The 26,855-nt window shown below is 38.9% G+C and overlaps 1 long non-coding RNA gene and 1 pseudogene across 3 annotated transcripts in view; both read right to left on the bottom strand.

Moving 5' to 3' along the window:
* Positions 1-4,888: 4,888 nt before the first annotated feature.
* On the bottom strand, positions 4,889-7,857 carry LOC102511290 (annotated as a pseudogene).
* A 3,625-nt stretch (positions 7,858-11,482) lies between these two features.
* Positions 11,483-26,855, bottom strand: part of LOC116667174 — a 107,986-nt gene continuing 92,613 nt past the window's right edge. For 2 of the 3 annotated variants that reach the window (XR_004323966.1, XR_004323967.1), the window contains 3 exons: positions 14,911-15,082; positions 12,458-12,639; positions 11,483-11,612 (listed from right to left, as the gene is read on the bottom strand). This is a non-coding gene — a long non-coding RNA (uncharacterized LOC116667174). The remainder of the gene's footprint in view (positions 11,613-12,457; positions 12,640-14,910; positions 15,083-26,855) is intronic. The other variant, XR_004323968.1, reaches the window with a different exon arrangement.

Consider the following 26,855-nt stretch of genomic DNA (forward strand, 5'->3'; position numbering starts at 1 on the left):
TTTTTACCAAAAGTTCTGAAAAATTAAGCCACAAGTCACCAGTGAACTGTTTTCCAATCTTTTTCTTTTTACCAGAGAACAATTTCGTGTCATGCAGTAAACATGTTGTGTTTTAATAAACAGGAAGCTTTCTCTGCGGTTCTTCACTTCTTGTTCTGAATGACAGTTTAGTTTTGACAAGGATGTATTATTTTGCCACTCTTTTAACAATTATTAATGGATATAATTAGCAGGTTGGCCACTTTAGTTTTAGAAAACCTCTTAGACATTTTCCTTTAGGTTTCATGAAAGGGCATTACATCAGTGACAATAATGAAATTAATAATTCAGAGCTGAAATGGCCAATTCATACAAATAAGTCTCTTGGGTTCTTGTTTTGCTGATAATGTTTTTATGTGAACTGCTTTTCTATCAACTGACAACTGGTTTAGTATCTATATGTTACAGGCTTACTTATTTTACTTAGATGATGTAAAATTAATTTAATTATGCCCCTTAGAAGAATTCTGAAATTGGTATTTGTTCTGGATATTTTAACCAAAACATTTGAGTTCTCACTTATCACCCAGTCTTCTGTAAGTCCTTGATTTCTCCCCTACTTTCCTATAGAAAAGAGAGCTAGAGTTTTCCCTTATTTGAAGAGACCAGGTTGTTTTGTGGTTAGAATATGTGAGATCACTTCATTGGCTTGACTTGAAAAAAATCTTTCTTTTAGAGAACTGCTGGTACCTCCCCCAACCTAAAAACATGCCATTTAATTTAAAATTGCTGTTCAGCTGAGTAAGGGTGACCTGCCTTTCAGTTATGCTGAGTTTCTTTTTTGTTAAAGTGAAAAATGTTGCTAATTGAATCTAACCTGAAAATTAGCACCTAGTACTTTTAATTACTGAAGCCACAGTGTAGGGTACTGACCTGATGGGATCATTCTCACTGCCCTTTCTATCAAGTTCTGTATAAGCCACAAAATAATGAGTAATATCTTTCTCTATTCTTGAGCAAGTTACTAAAATAAAAGACTAAAGGAAGACTAGGAGAAAGATAAAAGATATATTTTATTTCTTTAAAACATATACCAGCAGCAGCTTATTATAATAAAAATACAAGCGTAAAATTTACACAAGGTAGTAAAAAATGAGCAGGAGCAAAATCAGAAACCGCAAGGAAGAAAGGAAAGAAGAAAGTCTAAGATGATTTCCCAAATCAGACTTTATATTTATCCGAATCTTTCTGATACTTGGAAACAAGGAAGCATGACAGATGTTCACTGTCTATTGAAGAGAAGGATTGCAAATTTTCATGAAAGGGAGTTTTGTTTTGCCTTTCAATCTAGGAAAAGTTGTAGTCTTGATCCACATTTAAAGGATCTTGAATAAGTGACCCAATTCAAATGCCACCTTTACCAGGAAGTCTTCTTTGATTTATCTCCCCTCCCTTTCCAGTTACAATTACTTTTTCTTTGGTACTTAATTTATGGTGGTTTTAAAACATTGATAATATTTTGCCTTTAATATTGTTTATGATTATATTTTTTCATCCCTGTTAAGCAGTGATTTATTCTGTTGTCCTCAGCACCACCTTTGTTCAAAAAGTAACTAACATTTGTTGAGTATTTCTTACTATGTGGCAGGTACAGCCATAGCTTTTAGGTACTTTGTCTCATTTTATCTCCACAATATCCAACTTCTATTCTTTTCATTTTAGAGCTTTTATTTATTCTATTTTTATTGAGATATAATTGACATACCAAATTGAATAAGTTTAAGATATACAACATAATGATTTGATATATTTTGAAATGTTTATAACAGTAAATTTAGTTAACACCCATTACCTCACATAGTTTTTTGAAATTTATCAAATTTATTTTTAAATATATCTATTGTTACAACAGAATATAGCTATTCAATAAAAACTTTTTACAAGTATACTCTATTACCATCTCAAAAGACATTGCCTTTTTTTAAAATACAAAACTCAGGCATAAACATTTGTTTAGCTTAAACTTATGACTTTTAAGATTTTAACTCTAGAAAAAATGCTATGGCCAACTAAAAGTCTATACTGATAAACTACATATATTATCAAATTATAATGCAATATTTGTATACAGTAAACTATATATACAGTTCTCTTATATGATTGATGTATAATAGTTACTGTCTTGAGAAATATGGTTTAATGAAGGTTCAAACTGAGTAAAAGATCAGTCTCTTAAATACATTTCTTTCCCTGCTAATTAGAGAGAATCCAAGCATTCTGTGAATATTGAGAAAGTCCCACAAGGTGTTTTCTGGGAATTCCAATACATTTTAGATAGAGAAGTTGACCATGAAGTTCACTGCTGTGCTCGTTGGTAAAGTGGTAAAGTTGGGAGGAGCTCTGGTCCAAAGGAGGAGACTGCGCTCCATCCACTGGCCTGAGTGCAGCTCAGCTGGAGATCTGACCGAGTGAGTGAGTGCATCCTGGCAGCTTGGGAGGCCTGAGTGGAGGGAGGGGAACAGCACGGCTTTAACATGAGGGCCCACTCCTGGGAAAGGGACCATCAGGATTTGGTGCTTGGTCCCCTGGCTCGTTTGTAAAAGCCCCTTGTGATGTGCTGATTCTCATGACCTCCTCTGGGAACTTGAGCACTTTCAGCATCTCCGCCATCTCTTCTTGAATAGACTGCAGGGATCTCTCTTTCTTCAGTTCTTGAATGAGAAAATTGATTTCCTTCCTTGAACTCAGGTTGACCGTCATCAACCTTCTGTAAGCGTTAGCAAGGCTGGGTTTATTTACTGGCTCCTTCGCTAACCTGGCATTCTTTAAAGTTGTCTCCATCCTGGCATACTTCTGTTTAGCCACATGAAGCTGGTCGATGAGGTGGCACTTCTTTTCGACCTGGGCAGCCAGTCTTTCTGCCAGCTGCTTTTCATATCTTTGATAAAGGTGACTTCTAACAGACTGAGTAAGTCTGCAGGTAAATAAGATACCCACCAATGAGGTGAGGACAGGGAGACTCAACACTGCCTCCCACTGGAAGCTCTGGAACATGAACTGAGAAGACAGGCTATAGGGGAGCAGCGACACCAGGACCGCACTCAGCTCCCTCAGGATCAGCACAAAGCCAAGCTCCATGGAGGACAGCAGCCCCTCCGTGGCACTGACCCACCCAGGGCTCTGCCCAGTTACCATGGAGCCACCAGCCACAAGAAGCCGCAGGGGACACCCCAACATTTCACCTGGAATCCAGCCAGCAACTAACATCCCGAATTGGTCAGTTACCCTGTGTGTGGGGGAGGGGCTGTGTCAGAGGGCAGGGTTGTAACCAAAATGTCATTCTCTCCATTACTGTCCAATGGTAATTTTTCTTACCTCTTTCTTTTTGTGTTTATATCTATATACAGTAAAAAATATAGTGAAATGTATCAATGTTAAGTTATTGATTTCACAAATTTTTCAAATTCCTAACCCTCAACAGTATCCAAAAAGTCAATGTATGAACCATATATTTGAATCATATCCATTAACACAGAATATACACCTCTGTCACATTTCAACTGAAATGCACACTCTGACAACATGCATCCATCAGTTTGATAGTGGCTGAGCTTGATAAAAATGAAATAAATTACACTGTACACTTTGATGTCTGTCTCTTTTGCTCTAAGTAATATTTTTAAAGATACATGTTTTTAATTAGATATGCCATTCATTCTGTTTGTAGGGCTGAATAATTCGTTCTTGTAAGATTATATCACAAATTAATCCATTTTCTTCTTTTTTTTTCAAATAGACTTTTATCTTTCAGAGCAGTTTCAGGTTCACAGCAGAATTGAGCAGACAATACAGACTGTTCACACACAGCCCTCCCCACCCACACATACATACTCCCCTACCCTCAACATCCTTCATCAGTGTGGCATATTTGGTACAATCGATAAACCAACATGGGCACATTATTATCAACCAAAGTTCATAGTTTACATTATGGTTCACTCTTTATGTTGTACATTCTGTGAGCTTTGACAAATGCATAATGACATGTAGCCACTATAGTATCACACAGAATAATTTCATTGCCCTAAAAATCCCTTGTGCTCCATCTATTCCTCCCTCCCTCTTCCCACGATCTTTTTATTGTTTCTGTAGCTGTGCCTTTTCCAGAATGTCATTTGGTTGGAATCGTACAGTTTGTAGCCTTTTCAGACTGGCTTTTTTTTTTTAATTTAGAAATTTATTCTGTTTAATCCACAAGCTTTATATAGCTTTAGTTTAAAAAAATCAAAAATAAAACAGTGAAAACAAGACACTATTTCAAGTCTGGGCCCTTCCAGCCTTCCAAATACAAGAGCTCTGAAAGCTGTGTATACCAGTTGGAAGAACAAGACAAAATTATGAATGGAGCCATGACATTACATTAAACAAAATTTTATATAATTGAAGGATCTTTCCTGGGACTAGTTAATTGCCTTAAACAAAAAACACAACAGAAAAGAATGAAATTCCAGTGTTCCAAATCAAGTTGTTACACATGAATATAACCCACAGCGTCCTGGCAAACAACATGCTTTCATTTTCTGTTTCATCCTAGAGCTCGAATCCTGATACATTTCAGCAGAGACTCCACAGGCAACAGGAAAGATTGTGGCATTAAAATATTCATTTATACTTTTGTGGTAGTTCAATAGTGGTCTTATTTCTGGGCAAGCTTGCAAACCATACAAGGTTGGAAGCATCATAACTTAAGCGGGTGCTAGGACTCAAATGAGAGAAAAAAAAAAAAGAAAGAAAAGGTAAAAAGAAGGAAGATAGAAAAACCTCTGGGAATAGCCAGGGGCATTTAAAGGAGCTATATGAATGACAACAATATTTAAACCCCCTTTTTTAAAAGGAGATTTTGGGGGGGGACTTAATATAGTTCACGCTAAATGAATTTATGTCAGCTGTCAATGAAAGAATGTCACTAATACACTGTGGACACCTTTTGCAATGTAAATCCATGCCCTTTTTTTACATGGTGAACTTCAACGTAGCAATTATTACGACAAATGTTCTAGTCTGAAGCTCAAACACATTTTAGCAATTTTGAAATTGAATTGCATACAAACCAAATAAAATTTACATCATAACAAACATTTCCACCTAGGACTGTGGGGACACTTGAGCCTTCCACATTGATCTCAGGGCCTTTTCCCACAGGTGTTTTTCTAAGCCTTCAAGGTTACCTTCAGCCTCACTTTCAGTCTTCTTCTTGGGCTCCGGCTCTGCCTCCGGTTCCTCCTGTGCCAACGCGGTTGTGGGAGCAGCGGTGGCTGCAGGGGCCACAGCTTTCTCCTTCTTGTGTTTTTTGTACTTCTTGTGCTTCTTATCCTTTTTGTATTTCTTGTCCTTCTTTTTCTTTTCACGTCCTTCTGGGTCTGAATTCCTTGCCGGTGATGGACTTGGTGTTGGGCTTTTAACCTTTTTGACCGGTACCGCTGGTGACCAGTTGGTAGAGGGTGACTGAGACTGGATAGGGGATGGAAGTGCTAGGGGTTTTTAGCTGCTGGCTCAGGAAATCCTGAGTCAGATAGGGAAGATGAGACCCTCCCTACTGACTGAAGGCTTGGTGAGGCAGCTTTTTCTATCTTTTTGGGTTCTGGAGTCCTGCAGACTCTCCTAATGGGCCTAGAACTTGGAGATGGGGACTGCCTTCTTTGGGGTAATGACGATGCTCCTCTTCGAACAGGTGGAGGACTTGAGGAGGTCTGAGGTGCTCGAGGCTGTGGTGAGGGTGAATGGCATTTGTTTGGTTGTGGCGACCGGGCCTGCTGGGTAGACGGGCTTGGGTAAGACCCCTTCCTATGCTTTGAAGACAATGAAGGTGAACGTCTCTTGGTGACTGGGGAGCTCCTTTGTTTGGGAGATGGCGAGTGGGAGACCCGACGCTTTGGTGGTGGAGACAGTGATGCCCTTCATTGAGGAGGAGAGGGTGAAGCCGTTCTTCTCTTTGGAGGTGGAGAAGGAGAGTATCTCCTCTGCTTTGGAGGAGAGTATCTTCTTGGGGAAGGTGAGCGCCGACGTGGGGGGAGGTGAAGGAGTCCTTCGTCGCGGTGGTGGTGTGGGCGACCTGTGTTGTCAAGGAGGAGGAGCAGGAGAAGGAGAACGTCGCCTTCTGACGGGTGGTGGGGAGGGACTTCTCTGTCTACCACAAGGAGAAGTCTCTTTCTGGCGTTTTTCAGGTGATGGAGAGGCACTCTGGAAAGGGGAATGTCTCCGCTGCCTGCCTACCTCACCGTTCTTCACATGGGACCTTTTGGGTCACTCACCTTCTGAGGAAGAGGGGGAGCCAGAATCAGATGAAGACTGCTGGTTCTGGCATCTGTGCTGCACAGAATCGGCTGCAGCCATTTTGCCACTTTTATCTTCTGATTCAGATAACTCTACTTTTCTAGGCTTGGGTGCTGGTGAAGGGGGCTCTTTTCTCAGTACCTTCATGTTTTGCCACTTTACCTGAAGTTCTTCCTGGAGAAACAGAAACACGACTTTTCCTTGTATGGTTGGACTGCTGGGGTGTTGGGGAATGACAAGCTTTTGGCGGTGGAGCTGCTGGAGGTGATGGCCTATGCCTTCGCCGCGGAGGACTTGCTGAAGGAGATAACCTACGAGTTTTTCGAGGGGGGCTGGATGTCCTTTTTGGAGGCTTTGGCGGTGACCGGGAACACGATGAAGATGAAGATGCGCTACTCCCAGGCAAGGATGCTGATGAATGTTGCCTTTGTCTCACTGGAGACCTACTCCTTCTATGCCTTGGTGGAGGAGGCATTCGTTTTGGTGGAGTTCTTTGAGGAAATTGCCGGCTTCTTGGGCTTGGCCTCCTTCTAGGTGAATGTGATCTTGATCGGAATCTATGGCGCCATCTAGGTCGAGTATGAGAAGGAGAACGAGAACGTGTCCGGGATCTTGACTTGGAACGTGACTGAGATCTTGGCCTGGTCTTCTCCTTTTCCTTTTCTTTTTTGGAATTTTTCTCTGGAGAAGGTTCTTTAGGCTGTGGTACAGATTCAGGCTTGGGAACTTTCAGAATGTCACTAGTAGAAGTGGCCTCTTGTACTGAAGTTTCTTTTACTTTCACTGATGGTTCTGGGAGCTCTGGAGTTTTTTTCCTTTTTCTTTGGAGGAGGGGATAGACTCCAGCTCTTGGTTCTGTGATGAGGAGATCGAGAATGACTGTGCTTTCTCTCTCTCGTGACAGGGGAAGATCGTCTTCTAGGGGAAGGAGATCTGGATTTGTGTCTTCTTGGATTCTGAGACCGCTCCCTTTTTTCTCTGCTGCTTTCTTTCTCTTCTTTATTCCTCTTATCCTTGTCCACATCTTGCTTTTTCATAGATGCCAACTTTTCTTGTTCAATATGTCTCTGCTTTATTTGTTCTTTCTTTAGTTCTAGGAAAGCAGAAGGGATTCCAGTGATGTTTTCTTGTGCGCTTAAGAGCAAGGGCCACAGATCTCCCATAAATTCTCTAGCATTTTTTCCATTCAAAAACCCAGTCAGGTTGATTTGCATCGTTTTGGAGTCTGGATTCTTCACTTCCAGCTGGTTGAATATAAACTCAATCACAACATCACCTTCGAACCCAAGGATTTCTGTTACTCGTTTTGTTATCCAAGGCTTTATAACCTCCAAATTTATTTTGCTCATATCTACCTTTTTTTTAGGCATTCTGCAAATTTCAGCTGCTTCAGGAGCTTCTATTTGTTGCTGAACCAATTATCCTATTCTGCACTTGTTCAGTGGAAGAATCCCGCTTCCATCTTGCTGCTTTGCTCGGAAATCAGTCCCTATCCTCAGACTGGCTTTTTTCATTTAGTAATATGTCTTTTAAGTTTCTTCCTTGTCTCTCATGGCTTGATAGATCTTTTTTTTTATTGCACATATATTTTGAAAATTTACCTATATGTACTGTTCATTGTTTCTAAGAACATTTAGAGCTTTAGCTTTTTAAACTTCCATAGTTATCAAAGGAATAAAGGCAACCACAGAATAAGAATTAATTCAGAAAGATACATACACCCTGCTATTAACAGCAATATTATTTGTTATTGCCAAGATAACAAAGCATTCTAAGATGTGCACATCAATAGTTGAATAGATAATAAAGATGCAGTGTGTGTATGTGTGTATATATTTTATACACACACACACACATAAAATGGAATACAACTCACCCATAAAAAGAAGGATATTTTACCATTTGCAGCCCTTCATTCACTTTTTTTTTTTTTTTACTTCAAAAACCAGAAATTTTTAACTGGCTAAGACAGTTCTATTACATCAAAAACAACAAAATACCTAGAAATAAACTTTACCAAGGAGGTTACCTATACTCCAAAACTGAAATGACACAAAGAAATGGAAAGATTTCTTGTGCTCTTGGATTAGAATAATCAACACTATCAAAATGGCCACACTGCCTAAAGCAATCCACAGATCCAACACAATCCCATCAAAATATTCATGACATTCTTCACAGAACTAGAACAAACAATCCCAAAATTTATAAGGAACCACAAAAGACCCCAAACAGCCAAAGAAATCTTTTGTAGGTGGTCTGTCTTTTTTTTCCCCTTTCTTCTTTTTGTTCTCTTTTCTTATGGTTTGGTGACTAGAGAAGGTCCTTTAACATTTTTTGTAAAGCTGGTGCTGAAATCTTTTAGCTTTTGTTTATCTGTGAAGCTTTTGATTTCTCCATCAAGTCTGAACGAGAGCCTTGCTGGATAGAGTATTATTGGTTGTAAGTTTCCCCCTTTCATCACTTTATCTATGTTGTGCCACTCCCTTCTGGCCTGTAGAGTTTCTGCTGAAAAATCAACTGATGGCCTTATGGGAGTTCCCTTGTATGTTTTTTGTTGCTTTTCTACTGCTAATTTTAATATTTTCTCCTTATCCTTTGTTTTTGTCAATTTGATGACTGTGTGCCTTGCTGTGTTCCTCTTTGGGTTGATCCTGTGTTGATCCTTACCCAGAAGTGAGATCTAAGCACTAACACCACCTTCTCCTCTAAACAGGTCTCTCTCTCTCTCTGTCCCATACAGTTCCTGTCTCCCACTTGTCCACCAGAATCTTAGCATTATTAGTTAGGTCCACTCAACACAAGTAAACGATTTTTAAAAATCTCTCTGTCCATAGTGAAGTTCGTTGTCCTAAGGACTCCTCTTGCCTCACAGACATGAAGAAAGTTGAGACGTCCAACAGTGACACTTTCTTCACATACACCAGATCCACGGCCGGCGGTAGGAGACAGCACTGGGCCGCCCCTCTCAGCAGAATCTGATGTGCGATCATGGTGCACTGAAGGACATCCCTGACACTGAGGGCAAGAAGTCCTTCTATACCCGGAGCTTTACATCTTGTGACGTTTGCCAAAGCCTTAGACAGAAACAGAATGGGAACAGCACACCAATGTCTACTTGTCATTCTCTGAATAAACTTTAATAGGAAACTACCTGGTATACAGAGAGCTCTCTGAAAGTGCATCCATCAACGGACCAACAGTAAACAGAAAATTCTGGTGAAAATGGGAGAACTCTTGTTTCACACAACTCCAAAAAATGGGTAACGCCTTCTTTGGTCAGGATTTTGTTTCCACTTTCAAACATTCTTTTACGGATACACAGGTGCCAGGATGGGTGACAGAGCCAGCATCCGTTTCCCTCTGACACTGCAGATTCAAACAGATTCTTTAGCTTTGGTAAAACTGGCTTTGTAACATGTATCTGATTTCCTTCAAGAGTTTCCATAATTAAAATACAGTTTTCCCAAAACTTTAGAACCTCATCTTTTTTCCTCTCAGACCAGCAAAACAGACTTGGGCCTGCTGTAGGTCAGAAAGGTGAGGAAATGCAGACTGCTGCAGTGATTTGTGTCACTTCGAAGAACAACGTTGAGATGAGGTTCCCCAGGTTTTTCGGGCTTTCTGGCAGTGACCTCGCATGTGCTGCCGCTCCTGCGGGCCTCCTGGTCCTCCAGTCGCTGCGGAAGAAAGCGCAGTGTCTCCATGCGCTCCGTGGATGCCTCCCCTGCACAGTGCCCCAAGCAGAGCCTGGGGGTCCCGGCTCTGCGCAAGCAGCGCATCTGCGAGCATCCACTCTTTTGCCCCGTGCACCGCCAAGGCCAGGGCAGGCGCCCCCAGAATTTTTTTCTTACAATGAGAACTTTTAAGATCTACTCCTTTAGCAGCTTTCAAATATATAATATAGCATTGTTAACTATAGTCACTATGCTGTACGTTGTATCTCCAGAATGTCTTTATGTTAGAAATAAAGTTTGTGTCTTTGACCCCCTTCACCCACTCACCACCCCCCGCCAATGGCAAATACAAATCTGTTTTCTGTTTCTTTGAGTTCAGATTTTTTTAGATATCACATATAAGTGAGATCATAAAGTATTTGTCTTTCTCTGACTTATTTCACTTAGCAAAATGCTCTCAAGATCTTTCCGTGTTGTTGCCAACGGTAGCATTTCCTTTTTCATAGTTGAATAATATCCAATTGTGCGTGTGTGTGTATATATATGTATACACACGTATATCATATATATAACATGTGTATCATGTATATCACATTGTCTTTATCCATTGTTCCATCGATGGATACTTAGGTTATTTCCATGTCATGGCTATTACATATAATGCTTCAATGAACATGGGGGTGCAGATATCTCTTAGAAATAGTTTTCCTTGAATAATTACCCAGAAATGGAATTGCTGGATCATATGGTAGTTCTATTTTTAACTTTTTGAGAAACTTCTATACTGTTTTTCATAGTGGCTGCACCAATTTACATTCCTATCAGCAATGTGTAAGGGTTTCCTTTTCTCTGCAACCTCACTAACATCTGTTATTTCTTGTCTCTTGGTAATAAACGTCCTAGCTGGTGTGAAGTGATATCTCATTGTTGTTTTGATTTGCATTTCTCTAATGATGAGTGATGTTGCCACAGTACCTCTCCCCACAATACTGTTACTATCGTTGTTTTACTAATAAGCAAACTATGGTTTGAAGAAGCAGAAAATAATACGTGACAGGAAACAACATGCCCCAAATCTCAAATCTGGTAACTGGTAGATTAGAATACATGTTTGATTAATTACAGATTAATTAATTTTGCTTGTTTTTAAGGACTATGTCCAATTCTAGGTAGCGCTTTCATCAGTTTTTTTTTTTTTTAAACAGAACCTATGGAGTTATTCTGTATGTGTATTAAAAAATTAAGTTTTTCATTCCAGACTGCAATTTGTGGTGCTGAAAGGAAGGGGTTTGGACGAAGTAGTTTAGATAGAGGAGTTTGAATGATGAAGTCATGATGAAGTAGTCAACCATCCTGTATTGACTTCATAAAGTCTTGTCTTTGGACTGTCCTTTAGGAATCCTTGGAATACATAAATCAGGATTTTTTTTTTCTTAATGGTCAGATGATGCTAAATTATGCCACAGTTAACAAATGACGTAAAGTCTTAGTAGTTACAACAAGAAAGGTTTATTTTGTGTTTGCACTGAATGTCCCTTGTGGGTTGGCTCTGACTCCACTTGATGTTATCATCATCCCTCTACTCAGGCTGACAGAACAGCTTCTATTTGGGTCTTTGACAGGCTGGGGTAGATAGAAACGAGACATGGTAAATATGAGCTAGCTCTCAAAGTTCTTACCTGGAATTGACATGGATCATTTTTGCCCACATTTGACTGGCCAAAGCAAGTCACATTGACACTCCTGAGTTCAACAAGGGGTGGATATACAAACCCCCTACATGACCAAACCTCATGTCTGTAGAGCAAGATACATAGTCCTCTCTCAGGGAGGTAGACATCAGGGGCAGAAACTTATTTTTTTTTTCATGATAATACAATCTATCATACCTCCCATTGCCTGGGTGTAGCAGGCCTAGGTATTCTTGTTTAAAGGTTTATTTTAAGTGGTGGCAAAGTCATGGCTGTCCTGATTGGGGAGGGCAGGGACTAAAATAAAGGCATGGTAAATAAATTTCACTAAAGAGAATAAAAGAGTGAGCTGAGGTCATCTTTTACTGTTTCTTTCCATGTCTGTCTGTAAACCAACCCAGCCCTCCATGGACATATAATGTACAGGATCTGTACACTGAAGTCCACCAGACCTGGGCTCAAATCCTGACTTTACCACATTCTGACCTGTGAGAACTCAAACAAATCTCTGATCCTATTTTCTCAGATAATCATAACTGCTCAATGACTAGCATTAATTGACATTGTAATACTTTTCCTAGTATCTAATTCCCACATCTCTTATTATAATTTAGCTTATTTCCTTGTGCTCAGTACCAGGGTCATTTTGGTAGCTTTTCACATATTTAGAAAGCATTGTTTTGTCACCCTACCCCTACAACCCCCTCCCCTCAATTCTCAGGTTCTTCAAACCATGGAACCATTAGCCTGTTTTCCTTAATTATTATATTCACTTACCTTCAGATTCTTCATTCTTTGAACAAGTGGTCCAAAGGAATATATAACATACCCAGGAAGATATGAGAAATATTAAGCACAGTGGGGAGATTGTTTTCTTGCTCTGAGGTTGATACGTGTTTACATCAGATTTTGCTAGCCATATTGTGTTGCTGAATTACTATTTTTTGATGTTCCGGTTACTGAAAGTGGGAGGGAGGGGGAGAGGACAGATAAACAGTGTTCAAGAACCAGAATTTACCTCCTTGTTGACAACTGCCTTCTCCCCAGGACTGGGGGCCCCTGGGAGGCCTACCATTTGTTCAGTGGGGAAGTCAATCTGCTTTTTGTTCCCTGTTCAAGAGGAAGTATCAAAGGCTGGAAACACGATTCCTCTGACAACCTGGGGGTTTGCTTATCTTGCTTGGGAGAAGGCTCCTCTTTGTAGATCCCTTGTGTGTTTCATAGAAAGAGTCATATACTGACTTTTCAGTGAGATAGATATTAGATGCAGACAATTCTGTGATTAAACAACCTTTTTCAAATGGACAAGAAATATCATGTCTTAATACTCAGGGGTTTAGAGGTAGGTTGTAATATTTGCTCTGGTTTTTTTTTGTTTTTGTTTTTTGTTTTTTTTTTTTTTTTGGCTGTACATTGCTATATTTATTGAGCAGGTGGGAAAAATAATGTACCCTGAGGTAGATCATCTTTTCTGTTAGCTGGATAAATGAGTGAAATTATGATCCTGGGCCCACTTTGCCGTCCTGGGTCACTAGGCATTCAGTTTAAGGTAGTGTGAGTTGCGAGGGATGGATAATTGTGAAGATTTTTCAGACCATTGAACTAGCAAAATTGGACAAAACATTAAATCTAAGTAGGTAAGAACAGAAAGAAATGTTCATGTATCTGACTGAGCATAAATATAAGCAAGGTGATGTTTTAATGTTTGTCATTGATATGGATCATGTGTCTATAGGGAGTGGAAATGAGAGATTACTGTGGGGAAATAGAAGCAGTTGATGACATTGGTTTGTAAATTGCCTTTGGGGAGACCCAAAACTTGGCCAGTTTTAATGTATACAGGACAGGCATTAAAATTACCTTCTCTAGAAGGCCCCATTAATAAGACATTCCCTGTCTTCTTAGCTGAATTTTAACTCTTTGAGGTCTCTTAAAGTCACTGTGTTCCTGGCTCACAACCCAGTTATCACTGGGTTCTTTTGACAACAGAATGCCTACTAGGCTACAAAATGTGACTGACAAGAAACCTTTGTTTTATTTGAGCTGGTTAGTTTGGTTGGTTTAACCAGTAGTTCCAAATTCAGCTGAAACCAGGGACTTTTTAAAAATACATTCACTGCAGCTCTACCTGGGATTGCTGGCATCAGAGATTCTGAGGCTAGGGAGTTGGAATCTGTTTGTAAATCTTCCTGGGTGATTTTGACATAGTATCTCCATGGAAGGCTTGGGAGCCACTGGAGAAGAGCATGTGGCTAAAGAGATTTCTCTGCTGAAAGACCACTTCATTGATGAATAGAGAATTAGCAAGCAAACCAGTATACCAAAACCCAGTAAAATAGTTCCCTATTTCTGAACTAACACAACTACTACTAAAAGGGAAAGCACTAGCAGAACAAATAGATACATTTTGATTTGTGGTTACTATTGACTATTAAAGAAAAATGACTATCTCTGAACAGGATATTTTGGTTTAGTTGAATATTTATTGCCTACAATTTGCCAGGCACTTTGCTAGTTTCTGTGAAATATAAACATAAGCTTTGATTTTTCCTTTTGTAGAGTTTATAATTTAAGTGCTGTTTTAAGAAGGTCTAATGACACTTCTGGAATATTATGGAGGTGCTGAGGTTATAGGGTCAAGACCTATTTTCTTCAGATAGAATAGGTCAAGTTACCTTATTTGGTCTGAGTGGAAGTAAGAGGGATCAAAAACACATTTGCTAACATAGTTATGACAGACAGTGTGGATACTCAAAGCCATGACCCTGTTTTGTCTGCCTCCCACTCTAGACCCTGGAGAAGAGATATCTCCTGCTGCTGGACATGGCCGTGTGACCCAGTTCTGGACAATGAGAGGTAAAGAGAGATTTTTTTTGAAGGTTTCTGGGAAAGAGGGTTTTCTTACAGATCAGAGAGAACTTCACAAATTGCTCTGCACCACCTCCTGCTTCTTGACTTCGAGGATATTACTTAGAGTTTCTTGCTGCCATCAGGAAAACTAAGAGAACCTCAGAGTCACCAACCCAGAAAGGTGACACTGCTAAACTTCTGAATCAAGGCCAAAAATTGCCTACCTTCTCAGTAAGTAAAATGAATCTTATGTTAAGCCAGTATTTGGTTATTTGATACTTGCAGTCAAAAGAATTCCTAACAGATACAGTATAATTCAAGGCATGTTTCAACTGTTGGCTTTATTTTAACCTTTATGTTTTTAGAGAAAATGTCCTTACCTTCTTTTTCTGGTACAGGATATGGAATAAGGTGGCATTGTGGTGAAATTTGTTGTTTTTGCCTGCTCGATTTCCATTTCTCCTTCTTCTGGTGATGTTATCCTGATTTCTCCTGAGTTGCTGCTCTTCCTCTCACTCTCGAACCTTAGGGTTTAGTGGCACTGACCCCACCCTAACAACAGGATCAAATATGAGTGTTGGGTTTGGCAGATCACTTTTGCATATCAGTGACATTGTGACTGGTTCAGAGATAGGACCAAGAAACAGAGTGAGAGCAGATCCTGATGGCAGTAGTCAAGCCCCTTAATTGAGAAATGCCTGAAGCCTGGTCTAAATCCAGAAATTAATAGATGGGAATATAGATTCTTTTTGGCATGGGTAGTTTGAGTTAAATTTCTGTTACCAGCAACCAAAAGAGGACTGACTTCTAAAACTGTGCCACCAGAGCCACTGCATTTTCATCATCAGTGGCATCTGTTTTGGAATGTTCTAACAGGAGCTTGGTCACAGATCAGGGATGTTATAAAGGGAATTCTAGCTCTGAGTAAGAAGTTAGAGTAAATTACTGTTAAGGTCTCTCGATTCTCAAATTATATGATGCTGTAAACAGCCCATGTCTGTAGGGAGAATATGGCAATGGGAGAATCACAGTGCCTCAAAGGATGGTGAGCAGCCTGCTTTTGTGCAGTACATCCTTGATAAATGCTAGATGAATTAAAAGGACTGGGGATTTTGGCATTTTGGAAATAACACCAGGCTGTTAGTCTAGAAGTGTAGATTCTGATTCCATTTCAGAACTGGGTCCCATTTTTAAACCTTGGCTAGCTAGATTGATTTGAGCAAGTCCGTAACCCATTGGTGACTCAGTAAAATCATTTGTAAAGTGGGAATGTAATTTCATGGTTGAAAGGAAACTTTGGGAGAAGAAAATGTAGTGGCAGGGAAATAATGTTTATTGAGGATCTACCGTGGGTTAAGCTTTGTGATAAATGCTTTATCTTTAATTACTTTGTTTAATTGTTAAACAAACTGCAGCACATGTTATCATCCCAATTTTTCAGATGAAGTAATGGAAACCTTAGGTAGGTTAATTAAATTGAATGGGGTTATACAGCTTATGAATGGATGAACTAGGCTTTAAAAGTTGTTTCTGAGATCAAAGGCTGAGTTCATATTTGCCATACCAGTCTAGTTCAAACTCCTTATTTTACAGACATACTTCAGGCTGAACAAGTGAATGGATGACAAATCTGGTACTAGTCCTCATGCTTCAAGGCTTCCATAGACTCTGATAATGTTATCTGCCCCCCCCCCATTTCATTGAATTATTGTTTGAAATCAGACAATGGCTAGGAAAGTGATTTGAAAGGTGTAATGTGCTGTGTAATATCATTTAGAATCCTGAGCTTGAAAGCTCTTAGGTCTCTTTCTCTCTTTTTTCTCTCCATCATTAGAATTTGCTTCTCTCTGTGGGCTTTTCTCTTTCTTTCAGACCAATTATCTCTGTGAGACGGGCACTACAGCAGCTCATGTAGGCTCATGTCTTCTCAACTTTCTGCACAGAAGAATTGGCTTAAACGAATTTAGAGGCTTAGTTGTCTCACATGACAGGAACTACAGCTACAGGCAACTCCTAGAATTGACTCAGTAGCTCTAGGATGCCAAGGAAAGCATTTCAACGATTCACTCCTGAATTTGTTTAAGCTGATAGTAGTTTTTCTGTTACTTGGAGCTGAAATGATGTTGCACCCGGCTCAAGCTGATCAACTGAAGGACTATAGTTATTGGTCCAGGCGTGGGCACTTGACCCAAGTCAGGATAAACAGAGCCCTCCAGGAACTTTTGAAAGCGAGCTGTAAAGAAAAACAATTTCCTCCATGTCACATGGCTACACTTAGCTGCAAGAGAGGTTGAGAAATGAGTATTTAGCTCTCCAGCCTTTAGGGTAGAAGATGTTGTAGGCATTACCAGTGTCCACTATTACCCAGTTCTCTTCTACCTCCAGGAACACTTCCCTACCTCATGAAGTTAAGTGTGGTCATATTGATAGTTTTTCCCAACAAGGCATATACAACATGTATCATTTTCAGGCCAAAGCATTCAAGAGCTATCGTGTGAATCCCTACGCTCCTTTCCACAACACAGGTTATTCTGGGGTTGCCACAGCACCAAAGCAGCCCTGGATCACTGAGCCCTAGCATGGGTGACAGATGCCTCAGCGGGTTGCTTGGTTGCAGAGAAGACTTGCATAGGTAGGAAATAAGGCTTTCTTATTTAAATCACTGAAATTTGAGGTCATTTGTTATCACAACATGACCAGACTATCCTAACAGAGAAAGCAAGGGAAAGGAAAAGAGGTTTGGAAATACATAATGTATGAGCTGACTTACAGTGTCTGCCAAAGGTGGATCATTAATTAATTAGAGCATGTGTTAGAGTGAAGTAGGGGATGAAGGAATGCGTAGCAGAGATGGGACTACCATGACATTGCTGTGAGCCTAGCTACCACATACTTGAGTATGCTACAGCTGTCCAATGAATTCTCCTTTGTGTTCACCCAGAATATATTAAACATCATTCCAAAGGCTCTTTCTAGGTACTGAGGACATCATGGTCAATAAGGTAGACATAGTCCTTGCTCTCACAGATTTTCTCTTAGAAAACTTGGCTTTTCAGTAATCAATTACAAGTAATGTTAAGTGTATCAAAAATGAAAGTGTTGTTGGATAATGTAGGCTTGGAGATCAAGAATGCTTTCTGGAGGAAATGATATTTAAACAGAAATACAATGAATAAGAATATTAGCTAGTCTCACAAATAGGAATGGGAGAATTCTGTGGGCTGAGGAAACAGTAAAGGTCCAGCCACAAGCTGAGAAACTTTATGTCACATTCAGGAATGGAGTAAAGACCAGTAGGAATAGAATATAGGAAACACAGGGAAAAGAAGGATACATACAGGCTGGTTTTAGTGTTTGATTCATTTGGATATTTTCCTCACCTCCTTACTCATTTCTTGGGCTTCCTCCTCCTGCATCCTGTATTCACCTTCCCCATTTCCCTAGTAAAGCTGTAAGAACCTACGTGCACACACTTTCCTTGGCTGGCTTCCCAGGGTGTATTCAGCCCTAGGCTGCCTGCCTGTTTCCTCACTGTAACTCTTCCATCTCCCTCTCTCTTTCCACCCTTTATTTCCCTCTCTAGCTAGCACAGTATTCTGCCTGGGTCTTTGAATAACACCTCCTTATGTGAATCCATCCAAAAATTTGTGTTCCTTTTAAAGAAATTCCAATCCAAAGAAATTTTACTCAGGGGGCCCTACACAGCCTGCTGGGAAGAGCACTTACTACTGGTGTTGAAGAATAGCTGTGGGCTGCCCTCCTTTGTCTTGTTGGCTGGATCCCTTAATCCTTCCAACTTTACTCTGTTGAAATTCAATAGTGCTGGATGGCTGTAGTCTTTGAACCCTTTTCTCACAATGCCAGATTCAATAACATCACCTGGCAGAGCCAAACCGCCTATAAGCTTGTTTGGGTTCTTTCATTTCATAGCACATATTGCTTCTGTTTGTTTGATTTCTTGTGGAGAATTTAATACCGGCTATAATCTGAATTTTGCAAAGAAAATTGACTGAATTCAAATTACTTGTGTGTAACAAATACTGTCACCCTGCTAAATTGCTATTTACACCAGTAAATATAAACTCAAATGCCTTTGCTTAGGTTGAGTGCAATAATTTTAGAACCCTCACCTAACGTATAAACTAGAGAACTTAAATTGAAAACTGAAACTGTGAGGAGGGTGAGACAAACTGTAATAAGCAACTGCTCAGACTCCCTCTGTTTTCTAAGCAAGAAAATGGTCAATAATACATTACTTGCATCGTCTACATAACATTTCATGAATTGACTTGGCCACTTGATTGACACATAATGGGCTTCCTTGAAGAGAAACTATAGCACCCAACCCAATCGATCACAGTCTCTATTTCACCAGGGGGTGGAGAGAATCTGATATCAGGTTCAGGAAAGAAAAAAAAAGGAAAAAGCCAGAGCTCAAATGCTGTACTCTCAGAATAAAAATATTCCTTGGAAAACAGCATATAAAGGAGTCCCAGTCAACTTCTGTGCCTTATTATAGGAAATCTTAAAGATGTAGGACCTATTTAAAGCCAGGCAGTGCTTCAACCATTTGACAATATTATCAGAGCAAATAAAGGAGAATTGTTCCTCTACTAACAACTTAGGACACCAAATGTTTGGGTTTTCCACACCAAGAAAATTTCTAAGTTTGTGCAGACACCAACTGAGAGTCCTATAATTTAGTTCAATTTGGACACTAACTACCTGGACTTAGTATTAAAACCCGTAGGTTGAGGGCTCATTACTAGAAGATTGCCTCCTACTTCAGACACCAACTACAAGTAGTGGGTCCCCAGGTTACCTTCATTTTTGTCTGACTTGGCTACAAACTGGGGGTTTCCACAACTCCCTCCTCAGGTTCAGCAATGTGCTGTAGTGGCTCACAGAACCAGGGAAATACTTATGTTTACCAGTTTATTATAATGAATATGACAAAGGATACAGATGAACAGTCATATGAAGGGGTACTAGGCTGAAGTCTGCAATGGTCCTGAGCACAGGAGCTTCTCTTTCTGTGTAGTTGGAATGCACCACCCTCCCAGCATGTGGATGTGTTCATTAACCTGGAAGCTCTCTGAACCCCATAGTACAGGATTTTTCATGGAAGTTTCATCACAAGGCATGATTGATTATTAACTTAATCTCCAGCCCTTCTCCCCTCACTGGAGGATGGGAATGGATTGGGCTTTAAGTTACAAGCTTCTAATCATGGCTTAGTTTTTCTGGTAACCAGCCCCATCTTGAAGCTGTCTAGGAGCCCACTAAGAGTCCCCTCATTAGAACAAAAGATGCTCCTCTCACCCAGGAAATTCCAAGTTATCTAGGAGCTCTGTGTCAGGAACCAGGGTCAGAGGTCAAATATATATCTTATTATATCACAGAAGGACATTCTGAATTCTTTTTTGGTCTCACTACCTAAGAAAGTCTTCACTCTGTTTAATCAAATATTCTTACTTTTTTTCCCCCTGTATATTCTTATTCTGATACTGTGGTTTTCAAACTTATTTTTATTTAACTCCCAGTACCCCTACCTTTTTTTTTTTTTTTTTTTTTTTTTTAATGAAGCCTCCTCTGTTCTAATATATACTCTGGTTGGAGTGTGATTGAAGGTCTGGTAGCCGCACTTCCACAGTCCCCTTACCTTTCTGTTCTTGCAGTGGAGTGCTTCATGGAATCCCTAATGTCTAGGGCGGAACATTTTAAAAACTACATCATAAATATGAGTGATTCAACTATCTATTGGCTAAGGGGAGCTTCCTTTCCTGTAGTCTGGAGAGATTACTTGTTTTTCTTCTTTTTGCTCCCACCTCTGCCCAGAGTGTTAAAAATGTGTCTGGAACACCCTGGATGACATTTCTGGTGACATCAAAACACTACTTAGATTCCAGTTTTATATCTTCCTTTTCACGAGCTGGTCAAGTTCTCCTGAGACGTGTTTACCAGAAAGAGCCAAAGGCTGAGTAGCAGTTAAAACCTGACATATTAAAAACCAAAGGAAACTCAGGTAGGAAATGTCAGGGTATTGATTGAGCCTTGAAATTTGTGTGTATATCTTATGTCTAAATTTTTGAAAATAAAGTGAAGGAAATGAAAACAAAGATCTCTTAAAAAAAAAAAAAACAACTGAAAAATTGCCCCCCCATATCAATCAGGGTAATTTTCATCTAGATGTTAAAAAATTCAAAATACTAACAAAATTTTCAGTGTGAACTGGATTCTTGCTTTGTATAATAACCTGATTCCTCTGCACTTGAAAAAATATGAATGAAAACTCTTCATTGCATATCATTGGGACAAATCCTGTCCCATATTGGGAGGGGAGTACTGTATTAAAATTGTGGGAAAGTAATGCAGGGCCATACGCTTTATTTCACTCTTGCTTTTTTTCACTCCTCTCAAAACAAAAGCAGAGCAGTTTGGGGATGATAATAGGTGAATAGGCTTTTCTTTTGAAACCTAAGCTGCCCCTGGGTATTCATTATTCTACTGTACCAGAACCTTGACATCATGGTAACAAAGGTCATTCAGTCTTATAACTTCATTAACTTAATACCTAATGAAGTAGATGAATGTTTTTGGCAGCTTTTGTGTTTTGTTAAGCACTAAACACGGAAGCATCAAAATCCTACTTAGCTTTGTAAGTAATGGCATAGCTGTTCTTTTTCCCAGGATGCAAATTTGTGATTATCTTCTAAACACTCCATCTCAGAAAATATTCCAGTGTGGTAACATCTTATTTTTATTTTTTTAAGTTTTCTTTTTTCGTGCTGGAGAGATTGTCAGTAGTCTCAGAAGGCTAATCGACTTTCTCTGCATGAATGGACTTAATCTTCTGACGTTTAAGCTGATTCCATTCCAGGAAAAACTCTGTTTCCTGTCTACCTCACATTTGGACCTGTATGAAAGATGCAGCCTTGCTGCCAGGAAAAGTTTTTTCTCAAGGTGAATGTATTCAGTGAATTAAGTAAATTCATTTGAGGTACTAAAATAAAATTTTGGTTCATTCATTTTTTTTTTTCATTCATTGAACAGTATGTGTTGAACTCCTGATCATGTGCTAAGTGCACTATAGCATTAAAACAAGGGTATTTTATACCAAAACATAGTTTAACAAAAAATTTCCTTTGCAACTATGTGCATTGTCTTATGATTAAGAGAGTGTTTACATGGAAGACTAGATTAAACTGTGTAAGCATTATGATTAATGTCTAATTATTACATGATATTACCATATTTTTTTGAATGTTTTCTTACTGATTATAAATCAGTTTATGTATCTGACTCCTAATGGTAGAGGATGAAGTACTCTGGTTACAGGACTGATGTTTGGCTGGTTGGCACTTGTATAGTTATGTGGATAGTTCGGTTGTGTCTGTTTTGATTGGTGCATTCTCCTGCCACAGTGAATGTTACATATATTGAATATCATCCCTGACTGTGAATCATTATCTTGGATCAGGAAAAGTGTAAGAGTGATGCGGAAGGCTCTTGGGCCAATGTTAATATAAGGAAGTCATGTTTTATTTCAGGATATTTCCTTTTAATGGCAATTTAGAAGAATGTAGGACAGCCATACTTTTTGAATATTCAGAAGAAATATTAAATCTCACATTGAAAAAAAATAAATTGGAAAATCTTCTGCAAGACTTTTTTCTTAGTCAGACCAGGTTGATTTATTCTGCTTTGTCTGTAAGACCTCTATCTTTATTCTTTCAATCTCCCTTCTGCTCCTTTTTCACCAGCTTTCTTCATTCCTTTCTAGAGAGAAGGACCCTGAACTTGAAAAGGAGAAAGTTTGCCTCTCTGGGCTTCAGTTTCTTCCTCTGTAGAATGGACGTGGATGTTCTAGCTTGGGATTTTATAGACCATAGATTCAGGTTTGCATAGACTATCATTTCATTTTTCTATTAAAAAATTACTTTCCATTTTAGGTTCAGTACCACTTGGTTGAGAAAATTTAATCCCGCCACTTAAGTACTTTGGTATTGTGTCTGTCATTTTATGCTTATAAGTAATGAATTTAAGGTTTTGGTCTCTTCTTCCTCTTCCCAGAACTGGTGGTGGGGTAGGTATTGCTTATGTGCACTTAGGCATTATGAAGCTTGCAGGGGAGAATATAGCTGTTGGCTTTGAGTGAGGTGTTAGCTCATCCTGTCTGTCCTTAGTTGCTGGCATCCAGACAACTCTCAATCAGATTCCCATGGCCTCCACTCTGATTCTTAGTCCACTCCGGCGTCTGTGCCCACTTCCTGCTCGTCTTGACCATGAAGTCTCTTTGGATCCACTCACTCTTTTGGCACCTTCTGTGGACATCGAAGGGTTTTGCTAAGCTACTGTTGATAATTAGAATATAAACATTGACTTTTACCTTCAATATTTTACTATGGAAAATTTCTAACAAATAAAAAATAATTAGAAGAATTTCACACTGAACACTCATGTACTTACTACTCAGATTCTATAATTGACATTTTACTATACTTGCTTGGTCAAATATCTCTCCATTTCTGTATCCCTCTGTGATAGGCAGAGTGCTGGCCAGCCCAAAGATGTCATGGTCTAGTCCCTGGAAGCTGGGAATATGTTACCTTACATGGCAAAAGGAACTTTACAGATGTGATTTTGTTAAGGAACTTGAGATGGGAGATTATCCTGTATTATCCAGTTGTGCTCCTTGTGATCATAAGGATCCTTAGAAGAGTCAGAGAAGGCAAAGTGACAGTGAAAGCAGAGTCAGAGATTTGAAGATGCTATGCTGCTGGCTTTGAAGATGAAGGAGCCAGGAGTCAAGGAATGTGGGCAGAATTTAGAAGGTGGGAAAGGCAAGAGAATGGATTCTCTCTCAGAGCTTCAAGATGGAGCACAGCCCTGCCTACACCTTGATTTTACCCCAGTGAAATTCATTTCAGACTTCTGATCCCTAGTTAGATAACAAATTTTGTACTGTTTTAAACCATTAACTTTTCTTTACAGCAGCAATCAGAAACCAGTACATCATCCATCCCTCCATTTATCCATCAATCCATCTTTTTAAACCTTTTATTCATTTGAAAGTAAATTGCAGACACCAGTACATTTCCTTTCCTAATACTTTCGCATGACTGCCACCACCAAGAGTTCAATATTTGTTAATTGTTAAATATTTTTTCTTTTGAGGTAAAATTACCACACAATGAAATGAACAAAATTTTTTTCATGAGGTCCAAGAAATGCTTAAATCTGTGCAATCCAAACCCCAGTGGTGATAGGGGACATATAACCATCACTCCAGGAAGTTTTGTCTATTTCTTCACAATAAACCCTCCCTCCCCACTTAGGTAACTATTGTTCTTAATTTTTGCCTCTTCCAGAACTTTACATAAATGGAGCTATGTATTATGCACTCCTTTGTGTAAGGCTTCCTTCTCTCAGCATAATGTTTTTGAAGTTCATCATGTTGTTGCTTCTGTCAGTAGTTTGTTACTTTCTATTGCTTGGTATTATTTCATTAGATGAATATACCACTTTTATTTATCCATTCCCCAGTAAGTGGACACCTAGGCTGTTTCCACATTTTGGTTATTATGAATATGGCTGATATGAACATTTTTGTACAGGTCTTTTTGTGAACATATGTTCTCATTTTCTTGGGTAAATATCCAGGAGGGAAATTGATGGGCAAGTTCAGTTTAGTTTTATAAGAAACTTCTAGAATTTCTTCCATAGTGGTTGTATAATTTTATACTCAGTTGCTCTACATCTTCTTTAACTTTTGATCTTGGCAGTCTTTTTAATTTTAGCTATTGTATAGGGTATGTAGTCATATCTCAGTGATTTTAATTTGCATTTCTTTGATGACAAATGATGTATGCCAAGCTTTGCATTGTTAAAGCCAAGGAGCCCAACTTCTTATAAATTAAAACTTTGTCTATTTAGAAATTCAAATGATTTTTATATCCTTAATACACAAAAAGAGTTACCTGGTACTATACAAAGAAATGATGAGAGTGAGTTTGTAGAGGGGGAGTCAGTCCTAGGTTAACAGCTCAGGGTTTTTTCCTGTTGCAAGTATCTATTCTCCCTAGCTTATAGGCTCAGTGTGAGGAGCAAATGAGATGATGATTAAAATGTGAGCTGTTATTGTTTCAGTCTTACTAAAATAAAGACTATGATTTTTTTTTTTTTTCTTTTTGGGAAATGTCTCTTAAATATATGATATCACTGCCTTAATCCTGATTTAGGGACCATTCTGGTTACCATAAATGGAGAAAGAAAGGAAAATAATCAATGCAAGAGAGCACTAGATAGTTAAAACTGTCAACATTTTTAAAGGTGCATTTAGAGAAGCCTATCAGAGCAGCTTAACTGAAGAACAGAATATTTACTAGTGTGTTCTACAGAATGAATGTATTGTTTAGATGTGGGAGGTATTTATATTTATTAAAATTCTCTAAGACCTCCAGTTTGGAAGGGATGTGCTAGTTTGAGATTCCAGCCATTTAAGTGAGACCCCATTCAAATGGGAGAACATTTTTGTTGTTTTATCAGTATCAGACACACGGTTCCTTCGTTTTCTTTTTTTATTCTCTTTGTATCTAGATTTGTCATGACCCTTCTGTACTACAGAAACTCAGCTCCAGGCAAAGTTTTACAGCACAAAGTGTTCACAAACCAGTTCTATCTCCTGCCAAAGTGAAGAAAAATCTGATTTTTAGAGGAAAAAAAGATCTATATCTGTCTCCCTGGAGGGAGAATAATGCATTAGAAAGAATAGAAAGGTGTTATTTTCCCTCTTTTTCTGACCCCCTCCTGTTTTTTTGTCTCAGCTTCTCTTTGAACTCAACAGGGACTTTTCCTTAAACCACAAACAATCCTATATCCTTAAGGCCCGCCTCCACCTCCTCTGTTTAAAGAAATACATTTCACATGTTGAGGCAAAAGGGAAGCCAGTGTTGTAGTCTTTTCCAAAATACTTAAAGGAAAATGAACTGTGTATACTAAGAGGATTTTTGCTGTGATTTCAAATCATTAGATCACACTGCTTGGCTATGAGACCTACGTTCTTACTTCTTGGGTGACAATTTGAAACTTTTTGGTTAGTTTTATGAGTGTACTATGAGAACTCCCTGTAACATGGGCCTGTGCTACAGCCCAGCATGTGAAATAAATTTACTATTTTTAAAATCTTCTGTCACATTCTGCAAATCTCTTCTCAGCTAAAAAATCTGACTTTTGATCAATAGCACATTTTTTAACCTTTCAGTCTTGACTTATTTTTGTATGATGCATACTTAATTGGGGTGTGTGTGTGTGTGTGTGTGTGTGTGTGTGTTTGACAGTAGTGGGGGGTAACAGCTGGGAAGATAATATGCATTTTCCTCTCAATTATTTTTAGGTTGTTGAAGATGACTGAGCGAACTAAAAATTTCAGGAGGGGGAGACCTAGTAAAAAATGTGACCTGCTTAAACTAAATGATTAAAATTTCAAAATTGGGACTGAATATAAATGCTAAATATTCTCCCTTCATTTTGAGAGCTTTCTGCCAGATAATGCATTGCTCAGGAGTCTTTTTTTTCCGGAATGGATGCCTCATTGAAGCCAAGTTAGAAACATCTAAATGTAACACTTCTGGGAATTCAATATTTTGGTTGTTAATTTACAATCACAAACAAAAGTTATACAAATGCTCTACAGATACATATTTATGAATTGATATACAAAATACCATGAGCAAATTTCTGAATTTAAAAATGTGTATATTCAAGTAATAGTTGTTCTGTCATGTTTTGTATTTGTATGGAATATGAAAAACAATGTATTATATGACATTATTCCAGTTTCAGCTATTCTGGTTAGTTGTCTCAATAGGCAAACTAGTATTTACTAGATTATGGCATAGGCAACATATTGTGGTCAATTGCAAATTAAGAAAAAAAGTAAGGGAAATAAATTTGTCTTCTGAGCTTTCAACTGCAAATGAAACCTAATGGATCAGAGCAGAGAGATGCCTTCCCCTCACAGAGGTGCAATGGCTTCTGGCCAGAGGGATACTGATTATTTGATTGACATTATTAACGTTTCATGAGAGACTGTTTATAAACTTATGTTTGCAGCTGATACAAGGCATCGTTTTCCTGTAAGTCTGTTTGCATTCTGATTTGAGCTCCCATTTCTCCCAAATGGTAGAAACTTAATTTCAATTTGTTCAGATAGCTACCTCCCTCTTGTTAGCCAAGGAGATGGGGACAGGCACAGGGCACCTTTGGGGACAGACCGGCATCTAATATCTTGTGGATTAGTGTTCTAACTCCTCTCTTAGCCCCA

Source organism: Camelus ferus, chromosome 11 (genome assembly GCF_009834535.1).
Source record: "Camelus ferus isolate YT-003-E chromosome 11, BCGSAC_Cfer_1.0, whole genome shotgun sequence".
Lineage (NCBI taxonomy): Eukaryota > Metazoa > Chordata > Mammalia > Artiodactyla > Camelidae > Camelus > Camelus ferus.